Source organism: Monodelphis domestica, chromosome 5 (genome assembly GCF_027887165.1).
Source record: "Monodelphis domestica isolate mMonDom1 chromosome 5, mMonDom1.pri, whole genome shotgun sequence".
NCBI classification, from domain to species: Eukaryota; Metazoa; Chordata; class Mammalia; order Didelphimorphia; family Didelphidae; genus Monodelphis; species Monodelphis domestica.
The window spans coordinates 183971233-183983918 of NC_077231.1; positions in this window are offsets into that span (position 1 = coordinate 183971233).

Consider the following 12686-nt stretch of genomic DNA (forward strand, 5'->3'; position numbering starts at 1 on the left):
AGTGACTTGCCCAAGTTCACACAATCAGATTATATTAGAAAAAGAACTTGAACCTCGGTCTTCCTAACTGTCAGGCCAGCTTTCTACACACAATATCATATTTTCACTCTCTTCTATACTAGATAGGAGATGAGAAATCATGCTTCCATAATAGCCTGAAATATACATTAGAAAATCAAGATATGTTTTATAGATATTATTATTGGTAAAGTAAATAAAATTAAAGTGATATTCATGGAAGGTCTAAAAGCTGTGATTCCTAGACTCTTCTTTCCCTTTTTTTCTCCATTTTTATCATAGAACTACCCTAGAAGCAAAAGAGGGGGGCCAACAGGATTGTGGGCAACTAAAAATTTTGTCTTTGTTTCCTAGGTTGCCATGGTGGTGGGAGCTAACAATTATAAAGCTCTTTTAGGTTGCTCAAGCACTTTACAGTTTCTCATCTGATCTTTCCAACAACCCAGGGAAGTAGGTGTCCCCATTTTACAGATAAGGAAAGCTAGGCTAAGCAGGATCCAATGACTTGTCCAGGATCACATGCAATAATCTCAGAGGGAGGATGCCAAACCCAGGCCTAATCTGGTCCCTATAAGAGACCCCGTCTATTACCAAGACCAAAATTGATTTTTTTCTCTTTTCTGATTTTCTGCCTGATGCCATGGTCCTCTGCCACAGTATTTAGGAACATAAAATCAGCTTCCTATATTATTTGAGGTTACAGAGTTCTTAGAAGGTGGTATCGTCAAGGAAAGTTAAAAAGTAATAATGAAGATGTGGCAGTCATGAGTTAAGAATGGAAACTAACAAATGGACAGCTCAAGTATACATCACTGATATAAACAGAAGAGGACAATACCTAGAGGAAAACTTCTAGGACATCCTCATTTGACCCTCTTGTTTTTTGAAAACTCAGTTCAAGGATCACCTTTGATACGAAACTTTTACTTTCTTTCTTCTAAATACTAGTGCTTCTCCTCTCCCCCTCCCAAAAAAAAATCACTTCATGTATTTTTTCCAAATCTTGAATATATACATATATGCATGTATATATAGTCTTCTCTGATAGAGTAAGCTCCTTGATGGCAGAAACCATTTCACTTTTAATTTTATATTTCCAGCACCTAACATAGTACTTGGTACATAATAGACAGTTAATGCTTTTTTGATTGATTGATTGATTATGTCAAAATCATTCATTGTGGAGAATCTATGGAAGAATACTACTAAGGAATGACTCAGTTTCTCCAGAGTGGTAGTGCTGAATTAATCAATCAATCAATCAAACTATTTAATGTGTATCTGTGAGTATTAAGAATATTAATACAAAAAAAAACCCTACTCACAATGAACTTGTGTTGCTATGAGGGAGACTAGGACATACAAAATATATGCAATATAAATATAAATTTGATTAATACAAGCATAAACAGTAATTGAATACAATATAGTTTGAAGGTGAAGGGAATCATGAGCGACTTTATTTAGAAGGTGGGGTCTGAGCTTCATCTTGAAAGATGAGAGGGACAGAATAAGGTGAGAGGAGGGAAGGAAGACAGGATAAAGCCATGGAGGCAGGAGAGAAAATATCATCTGCAAAGAATAGAGACAGACCAATTTGGCTGTATCTTAGAGTGTAGGGAAAAGAAGGATATCAAAGGAGGCTGAAAATACAGATTGTGGCTTAAAAGCTATAAAATACCAATAAAACCCATCAGGAAGAGACTGAAACAGTGAATGAAATTGCCTATGTCCCTCTGCAATGGTTTTGAAGGCCTGAATTGGGAGTGAACTTGAAGGCTCTTGTCCCTAAAGACAAAGGAAATGGTCCTTGGAAAATAATTGATAAAAATACTTGCTCCTTGATCTAACTTTTTGCTATTTACCTTGAATTTTGCTTAAGTAAATGCCTCTCTGAATTTCCTATTTCATCAGTAAACTGAGAGAGTTGGAGCAGATAGAATATTAGACATGAAGTCAGGAAATATTGAATTCAAATCCCATCTCACATACTTGGTAGTTATGTGATAGTATGCAAGTCACTTAACCTTTTTTGGGACTCTTTCCTTAATTATAAAATGATAGGGTTGGGCTTAATGACTTCAGAGGTCCCTACCAGCTCTAAATCTCTCATTCTATTATCTAATGATCTCCAAGGGCCTATCCAGCTCTAAAGCTATGAAACTATGATCTTTTGCTTTACTATAGTGTCATGAAATTATTCTGGCTTATTCTGGTAGATTTAGTAGGAAAAAAAGACTTATGAGCTAAATTTACTTTGAGAAAGTCAATCACAATTTCATTTCTCTTTAGGTTGTACTCCTGACTCTCCAGACATTCTCTACAATGCCCTGAAACCACTTCACTCCATCCTTGGACTTGACACATTGGAATCACTCTCCACTCCCTTGGCCCCTCCTTCCAGTTGACTGCCACCTCCCAGATCCTTTATTTTAAGGAGGAGACATCAGTCAACCATGTCTTTATTCTCAAGGCTTCACTCTTGATTTTCTTAAGTCTTTCCCTACAATATCCCTTCATCTCTTTCTCTCTCCCATTCTTCTCCAGCTTCCCTTTTGTGTTGTCTTACTCTCCTGAAGGCAGGGACTATTTTCCTTTCTGCTTATAACTTTCTGTATTTCCAGGGCTTAAGCATCATGACTGGCATGTAGCAAATGCTTAATAAATGTTTGTCAATTTGACCTTGAGTGCCGTGGACAGGGACATTAGTGGGGTCCTTGGTGCTGCACACACAAAAAAAGGTGAAAGGTGAAAGGAAGGGAAGACATCCCTTAAAATATTTACTTTTCTAGAGTTTTCTAGAGTTCTAGAATCAAGAGTTGAGAGGAAGCTAAAGATTACCTAGTCCTATCCTTCTGCATTACAAATGAGGAAATTGAGTCTCAGAAGGGTTAAGCAACCTGCCCAAGATAACACAGGTAATTCATCCAGAATTTGGACTCAGATCCTTCAGTGGCAAACTCAGTGAGTCAGTTAGCTAGTAAATGCTTATTAAATAATTACTATGTGCCAGGCACTTTCCTAAGCACCTATTCTCTAGCTATATAATAATATGCTGGCTCAAAATATTATATTTCAAGGAGGAGAAGACATAAGAACAATTTAGGCAAAAGGAAGAGTTTTGAGGGCAATGCAGGGACTCAGTTGATCAAGAGCCAGGACCAGGGACTGGAGGTCCTGAATTTAAATGTGACTTCAATTACTTCCTAGCTATGCAACCCCAGGCATATCACTTGATCTCTATTGCCTTGTCCTAACCACTAGAACCAATACATAGAATTAACTATAAAATAGAAAATAAAGGGTTTTTTTTTCTTTAAATGAATGGTATAATCATGGAAGATCCTTAGAAGAAAAGATTGAGAAAAACTAATAATAATAGTTTTCATGTATATAAAAAAGTTCATATTTTTTATTTCATTTGATCTTCACAGTACTCGGTGAGACATAAATACAGATCAATGTTTTTAAATATATTTTTCTAATGAGAAAAAGTAAAAATTTTAAATATCTAAATTAAAGATTACATTAATAAGAGAGGACACAAGAATAAAAAAAAAATAGGCCAGGAGAGGTAACAGGACAGGAGAGAGGTTATGCTGATGAGCTATAAGTTGGCACTGAAACAGTTGATTTGGCATCTGAGACAGAGGTGAAGGAGGAAAGGGAGTGCATATTTTTTTCCACAAACACTCCTAGATCAGGAATTTATGTGACTAAGACATGATACATGACTGAAGATCAGGATGTGAGTCTAAAAAGAAGCTACTAACTTCCATGTAATTCTTTGTTATTATACTTCTAAGCAAAACAATTATATAGTGCAGGCTTTTATTCTGTAAGAATTTGGAGCTTTTCCTTCAAAGAATAAAAAAATGACTTATGTGGCTCACATCTAGCCCCTGCCAAAAGGAGAAATTTACAGTGGTATCCAATATGAGATAAGCCATGGGGCACTAAAGAATAAAACTATTAGAATATATTGGAGTAGCTAGTTGGCTTAGTGGATTGAGAGTCAGACAGATGGATGTCCTAGGTTCATATGTGACCTAAGATACTTCCTGGTTGTGTGACCCTGGAAAAGTTACTTAACCCCTTTTCTCTAGCCCTTACTGTTTTTCTGCCTTGGAACTAATGCATAGTATTGATCCTAAGATGGAAGGTCATGGTTAAAAAAGAAGAATATATCTGGAAAAGTTTTCATAAGCACCAAAGCATGACCCTTCCCAACATAGCTTCCATGTTTGTGAATTTTATATGATCTTCAGAGCAAACATTGATTTCTTCCAATGGAAAACAAATGTATACTTCTTTCTCCAAGTCACATTCTATAGAGATTCAGTGGGCCACAAATAGAATGCTGAATTCAAACATATTAAATAAATGCATACCTGAACATATGTTATAAAAACTTTAACCACTATACAATATTTAGGGGGTGGAATGTGTCTTTAAGAGTACTTTCTCTCTTCCCCAAAGTATGGCATGCATGCTGCAACACCCAGTGTAGCCACATGTGATGGGTTAAGCCAGCTAACCTTGAGTTTTGGCACATGTATACTTCCTATATTCACAGATGCAGATGAATCCCAATAGGATTAACTCACAGCCTCACAAATAGATAAATCGAGCATATGGAAATCACTATGTGAGATTTTTGAAACAGAATACTAATTACAAATCAAATGCCTCTATAGCTTTTTAATTGAATTTTTTCTGTTTTTTGGTTTTGTTTTGGTTTCGTTTTCAGATGAGCTCTTAAAGTTCTATTTGATAGAGGAAAGTATACCAGTTATGACCCCATTAAAACCATGTGAGTAAATAATGTAAAATACTCTCCTATAAGTGTCTTGTTTTTATTATTTTCCCCTTTTCCAGAGAATTTAAGCTCCTTGAAAGCAGATGCCATTTTGGCTTCAGCTTTGAATTCTCAGAATCTAATACAATCCCTTGTACACAGTAAACACTTTTAATAAGTGCTAGTTCAATTGAACACATTTCAAAATAAATCTTTTTCAGGATAACAGATGATAAAGAAAAAAACTAATGTAGCATAGTTTAGATAGGCATGTTTATTGCATTATATTGAAATTAATTGAAAAGTTTATTATATGGAATCTGGACTACATGTTCTATAAAATAATAACAATTGACATCATAATAACATATATTTATATTGCTTCTTCCTCATTACAGACTTGAAGATAAATGGTATCATCACATTTATTTTGTGGGTGAAGAAATACTCAGTCAGTAAATATGTATTGTGTCTACTAGGGGCCAGGCACTGTGCTAAGTACTGGGATTACAAGAAACACAAAAAACAATGCTAACTCTTAAGAGACTGATGGTCTAATAGGGGAGCCAACAGGTAAATGATACATATAAAGAATAAACTGGGAGGGGTAGTCTCAGAGGAAAAACACTAAGAATAAGGAGAGCTAGAAAAAGTTTTTTGAATATGGGACTTGAAGGAAGCCAAGGAACTTGGAAGGCAGAGATAAGAAGAGTGAGCATTCCAAGGACAGGGAATGAGTAGTTCCTCCAGCTCAGAATTGAAAGAGTTGACTTACATATGTAATGAGTTACAAGAAGGCCAATGTGACCTCTTTGAAGAATAGTAAGGTGAACAAAGTCTGGAATGATAGGAAGGGAACAAATTATGAAGGCTTTTTATAACATTTATGTGACTTTTTCTAAACAGATTTGATCCCGGAGGTAATTAGAACTTGGTGAAATGAAGTAATTAGCACAGTCATACAGCTTGTTTGTGTCAGAGTTGAGATTCAGACTTCAGGCTTCTAATAAGAGGTCCACAGCTCTTTCTACTACTCATTAAAAATAATGTTCTAAGTATTGGTTAAGTTCTCATACTAGCTTACCAAAATATACTCCTCCCATAATATAGTTAATATTTTGTATACTTTCCATGAAAAAAATCTTTAGAAAAAAAGTCATTGTAAAGGTAGGACAGCAAGACCATCCCATGGAATATATATATATATATATATATATATATATATATATATATATATATATATATATATATAAATATAATGATAGGTCTGGCTAGGTCCCCATTATTGTCTAGTGAGTTACATGTGCTTTTGTCCATTGCTGAAAGACATGAGCTTTGGTACTCTTTTATTGAGCCTATGTCTATGTGTGAACCAAAGAATATTGACTATTAACCTATGAAGAACCATACATTTAGTAGGCTTTAAAAGAAAAGAATATAAACCTTTTTTTCTGTTCTAAGAAGGTTGCTTGATATTGTCCCTAGATATGGTGAAGGGAGGAAATTTCTCTTCCTTTCCCTTCCCTAGCTGCATCCATGGTGGTTACATGCATATGGCAATGAAAACAATGAACTTGTTTCTATGAGCCCAAGTCGAAACCTCAAGTCCCTGGCTGCACTCTCTGCACAGATGAACAAAGAATGATTCTTAGAGATAGATGTTTCTAGTTTTGGTGATAACATTAGGAGTTTAGGATGCTGGAAGTTCTCAGGTACTGACTGACAGTAGGAAGTACTGGGTAAAACTGACACTTCTCAGAGAAAGAGATGACCATTCATGGAATCATCCTAAAATAGGAAAGCCCAAGACAGAAGACCAAAACATTATGATTAACTTTTCTAAAATGGACTTTTTAATTACCTTTAGTGGAAATCCTAGAAATAAACTGTAATGAAATTTTACTTAAAAATATTTGTTTCTCAAGACTCCAGGGTTAGAACAGAATGAACTGGAGAATGTGAAAACTCCTGATCCATTCAAAGGACCTACAAATTTCTTAAGAGTTTTACCTACTTTCCAGGAGAGCATAATAGGAATGAAGGTTAATAACTTGTATTTGAAATATGTTAAAGTCTACTTATGAGTATTTTGTGTTTTATTAAATTCTTTTCTGGTCAATGAAATAAATAGCTATCAAAATACTTGATATCCGTTACTTTGTAAAGTGATTAACTTTTCCAAAATGGACCTTTTTATTGTCTGTCATGGAGATCCTAGGAATGAGCAATAACTAAATTTTACTTAAAATATTGTCTCTGAACTCCAGAGATAGAACATAATGAACCAGAGAGTGTTAAAAAGCCTGTTCCTATCCTCTAAGGGTCAGACTCTCATGTCTAAATTTGGTCCATTTCAGCACTAAGCTAGAGATCCTCTTATGGGAAAAGCTTCTTCCCAAATCAATCTCCTTATAATTGATATTGATAAATAAATCAAGAAAAAATATTAATGAGTTATTGGTGATTCATAAATCTAGAAATTAGGAAACCTCAAAGACAATCTTGTAAAATCCCCTCATTTTGTAAATGAGGAACCTGAGAGCCAGAAAAATTAAGAAAATAATCATTTCTGGGAACTTTCAAGTACTTTAGAAGTTAATGACTACAAGAGAAAGGATTCTTCATTATAAAACTTCCAAGATCATCATTGCTCATTTAATTGATCAGACTTAAAATGTCTTTCAAAGCTCTTTGTATATAGTTTTATACAAATTGTTGTCCTGATTCTGCCCATTTCACTCTTCATCAGTTTCCAGATTCCCTACGACTGTCTCTTTCATCCTTTTCTGATGGGCTCAACATGCAAAGAGACATGCTGTTTGGCATGTGGCCATTGAGGAAATTCATTTTGTTTGATGGAATACTTGTTATAAGGGCTTTCTTTTTCCTTTATGGTCCAGTGAAGGTAGGAGAGGGGTGTTAAGAGTTACAGAAAATAAATACTCATTAACTGAAAATATATTTCTTAAAACTAAGGACATTAATTTTTGTTTTTGTTAATTCTAGTTTGACTTGAAAATGTATGACTTTCCATTCCCTGGATAAGATTTAATCGCTCTCTATCATATTAGGTTTTTTGGTCTTGTTTTAGTTTCTTAAGGGGTAGGGTCCAAACTTGTAATTTCATCAGTCTAGATAAAGTCATGGCATGGAAACTTCCTCTACTCCATAAGATCAGTAATTCTTCTAGGGCTTATGATCTTAAATAGGTGCCTGGGACAATAAGAAGTATAATGACTTTCCCATGACTGCACTGTTGTTGTTGAGGTCCAATGACAGTACAGGGTAATGTCTTGACTGCATATGAATTGGATTTAAGAGAGATAGAGTTGCATATCAGTCTCACTTGTTCTTCCAGAGTCATCAAAGTCATCAAAAATCAGGACAACTGGTGATGGCTTGGGATGCAGTGGATGATCTTGGCATCTTCAATGTCTGACCAAGCTCAAAACACTCCATAGCACCTGCTTCAGCCCCGTTCATGACCATTGGAATGAGTTGTTCTCATCTGCCTCATTCTTCTACTGGAAATCTTCATATACTTGGAATAGATACAACCTAGCTCATTAATGGGCTTGGAGTCACAGGTGAATGTTGAGTGCCAGGTGAACACCAAAGGTAAATGTGTAGACTTGAAAAGCACTTGGCAAGAACTCACTCCAGAGGTGATAGTCCTTCTTTAATATTCATATACCCCTACAATCATATAGTCATCATTAGAGGTAGGACTTTAACTAAGGCTAATTAATTATCTTTATCATGCTCTTCCTGAGCTTATTAGTCATTATTAGGTTCATTAAGTGTCTGAAAAATAGATGAGAGTGAGAGATTTTTTTTTCCAAATTGGGCAATAGTTTAAAGTGTCTTCTTTTAAAAGTATTAACAGGAGGTAATGAGTATGTCTAACATTTATATAGTATTAATGGTTTTAAAAGTGCTTTTATATGCTCCTTTTGATTCTCATAACATATTTGATGCTCATTTAACATATGACTTGTCCAATATCATATAGCAAGCAAGTTTCTGAGGCAGAATTTTAATTCAGTTCATCCTGACTCCAAATCCACTCTTCTAACCACATTGCTGCCTTGATGCCTCAAATAAATTAAACTATCCATTGATTATATTTAAAAGCATAGATTTAGAGCTAAAGAAGTTATCTAGAACAGTTCTCTCACTTAACAGATAAGGAAATAAGCCAAAGAAATTGATGACTTTTCCAAGGTCACATAAGTAATAACTAGAAGAGGTTAGATTTGATAACAAGTCATCTAATTTCAGGTATCACATCCCTTCCATTGGACTATGTATCCCTATAAATTAGTTTTCCTCTGTCACAATCACACTTCAGTCATGATATGCAGGTGACTCTGTCATGGGGGTGACCCTTTGTTCTCAAATGTTATGTCTGTGGAACACACTGGTCATACAACCATAAATCACAGATCCAGAACTGGAAGACACCCAACAATCCAACACCTATCATTTCACACATAAAGAAACTGAGGCTCAGAGATATTAAAGTGCATTAACATCTGCTTAAATGCTATAAGTCACAGAACTAGTGAATCCCAGAGGCAGGATGTTTTCTATAATTCCAAAGATAATGGTTAAAAAGCCTTAAACAACTAATTAGCTGCTTATCACCTGGAGACAAGCCTGGCTGACTTCATAGAGAATCATCACCAAAATATAGGTCACCAAGTAATGACTTTTATTGGCCTCAGTGATTCCTGAAGCTGCCCAAGATGCAGAAGCTCTCCCTGGCCTTGGAAGAGTAGCTATATCAAAGAAATTTAAATTTTAAGAGTCATTATATGTTTATTCCCTCACTTTTCTCCTTAACAGATAAGACTTTTGATTAAGGAAGAAAAGAAGAGGATTAAAAAAGAAATACAGACAGTAACAGAAATTAGTACAATGATCAACTAGGAATGATTCAACTCTTATCAGCAATTCAAGCATCCAAGACAACTCCAAGGGAGAAAAGGCTATCCATTGCCATAAAAGGAACTTACAGAGTCTGAATACATATTGAAGCAGACCATTCTTCATTTTATTTCCTCCATGAATTTATCTCAGTTTAACACAAGCAATCTGGTTCTTGTTTCACAAAATGATGAACATGGAAATATGTATTGTATGATAGCCTATGTACAACTTATATCATGTTACCTTACCCTTTTAGAGATGGGACCACTAAGTAACGGATGGATAGACAAGGAAATGGGGGGAAAACAGGAAAAAGCAGTTTCAGAAAAGGTGGAGAAAATAGAAGATAATATGCAACTAATCATGTAAACCTATCAGAAAATTATAAGCAACTGCTAAACAACTTGAAGAGTATCTATGTGAAAAGAAGAGTAAGAAACGGTTGCTGAGGAATAAATTGATTTCATTGGCACACACTAAAATACTCTTCAATACTTTACTAAATTAGGATCTTTGCTTTCAACAGGAGGAACATTTATTTGTTCCTATTTCAACAATCTTTAATCAGACTTCCCGAAATGCTTAAATAGTGCCTGCCTTATGGACCATAAATGATTTAACTTATTAACAATTCAAGGATCCAAGACAACTCCAAGGCACTCATGACAGAAAAGGCTATCCACTGCCAAAGAAAGAACTAAAAGAGTCTGAATACAAATTGAATCTTACCATTCTGATAGATAGTTACTTGTACCAGAAAGACCAAAAACATACCTACAAAATTCTATCCCTAGATATTCATTCCTTTATTAAAACAAAACTAAACTAACCCTGAAATCAAATAAAGCATTACTTTTCCACTCCAAGAGGTAGGTGTAGTGCATTAAAAATTTGGGGGGTATGAGAAAACTTTAGGAACCATCTATGATAATAGATTTCTTTAATGTAGAAATCATTGATTTAGGGCACAAAGAGTTCTTAGGGATCAACTAACTATCTTATTCTACAGTTGAGGAAAAATAGATCCAGAGGTTAAGAAGTTTAACTGAAGTCATCCAGATATTGATAGTGGCAAGTGGAATGGAAGAAACATTTCTCTGTAGCTCTTACAACATGCCAGGCACTGTGCTAAGTGCTTTACTAATATGATCACATTTGAGCCGCACAACAGTGCAAGGTAGATGCTGTTATTAGCTCCATGTTGTAGTTGAGGAAGCTGAGGAAAATAGAGCTTAATCAACTTGCTCAGGATCACACAACTGATTAAGTATCTGAGCTGGATTTGAACTCAAGTTTCCATGATTCCAGATCCAGCAATCTATCAGTTATACTACCTTGGTGCCCCAAAATATGAATGCAGGTTCTCCTGAAGCCCGAATTAGTGCTTTTTTCCTACTACAATAAATTTGTGGTAATCTATAACTTCTTATGAAAATACATGAGGCATCAAAGTAGAGTATAAAGCAGGATTGCAAAGTATTGGCTGGTGGGGGTTGGGGGAGCTGCTCCATTTTCCTTCCTGTCAGTGCTTGAGGACATGTTTGCATGTCCTGCCCCTCTGTCCAAACCCCCAAAGTGAGCACTTCTTCCCTCTGCTCTCTGGGGCAATACAGGGGCTTACAGTCATCCTGAAGTTGCAATTTGGGCACACAAACTTGATCATCATTGCCAATACTGGTACTGCCCAAGGTTCATGAATTTTTTAAACCTTGTTTATAGTAAAATAACTGGTTTCCTTTATAGTAAATACCATGCATTGTATTTTATTCTCTTAATATTATTCTGAGCAGGTGTCACAGTCTTCAGCAGATTGGCAAAGGGAGCGTCCATAACACAAAATAGGTTAAAAACCCAGAGTATGGTAAAGAGAGCACTAGACTTAGCATAGGGAACACCTGAGTTCAAATTATGCCTCTCATATTTAACACCAATATAAATGACAGTCTCTAAAACTTCTGCTTGCCTCACATAGCTCCCTGACACTAAGACACCAAGTCATAGATTAACTACCAGAGACAGGGCAATCTTTATCCTTGTGAATTACCAGATCCTTGAATATTCCAGGATCAGTATTTAGAAGCTCCCTTTCCCCCCTGACTGCTAGAGGCGAAAAGGTCATGAAGAAAATGGGAATTTGGGTGGGAAAGGAGGAGCAGATAATTGTAGAACATGACATACTGGTAAGAAATGAGGACAGCCTGCAGTAGCCATAGGCAGCATGAGTGCACTAGGAACAATGGGGTCAGGATGCACAAAAGAAGAATGGAAGCTGCAAATATCCACTTCATAATTTTTCCCGGGGCCAGTCCTGCCCTTATATTAAATGATTAGGGCGTCAACAGCATATCCTTAAATGATTAAGACACAAAGCAACATTTGTGCCATTTTCCTGCAGCTGAATGCCATCATTGGCTGGTGGCATCCTGCCATGCTGCCCCAGCATTGTAAACTACTTGCAAACAACCACATGAAAGTGTTCTTATAACCACATAGGAACTGTTGTCATTGCAGGTGAACTGCAATAACATGCTTCCCTTTGTAACAATGGAAATCCTACTTAAGGTGAAGCCCGACTGATGAATAGATACTGTGCTTTTTTTTTTTTTTGTTATTTTGTAAGATCCCTTAAAAACACAAAGAGGAGTCCTGGCAGTACACCATGCAAATCTGATTATAGGAGAAGGGGAAAAAGCCCATGAGACACTTTTTCCAAGGTTATTATGTTTGTGCAATCCAGAACTTGGAAAAGCATTAGAGAGTAAATTTGTTAAGCAGCTGCCTTTCTGATATAGTAAATAAATCTGTAGCAAAGGTGCCATTGTGCAGATGGTCAGCAATGAAGCAAGTCATGTCATGTTCTTTCCTTTCTAAGGAAAAAGACATGGATAACAGAAGACAGGGATGTTACACTCCCAGAGACAAAGCGATCATATCTGAA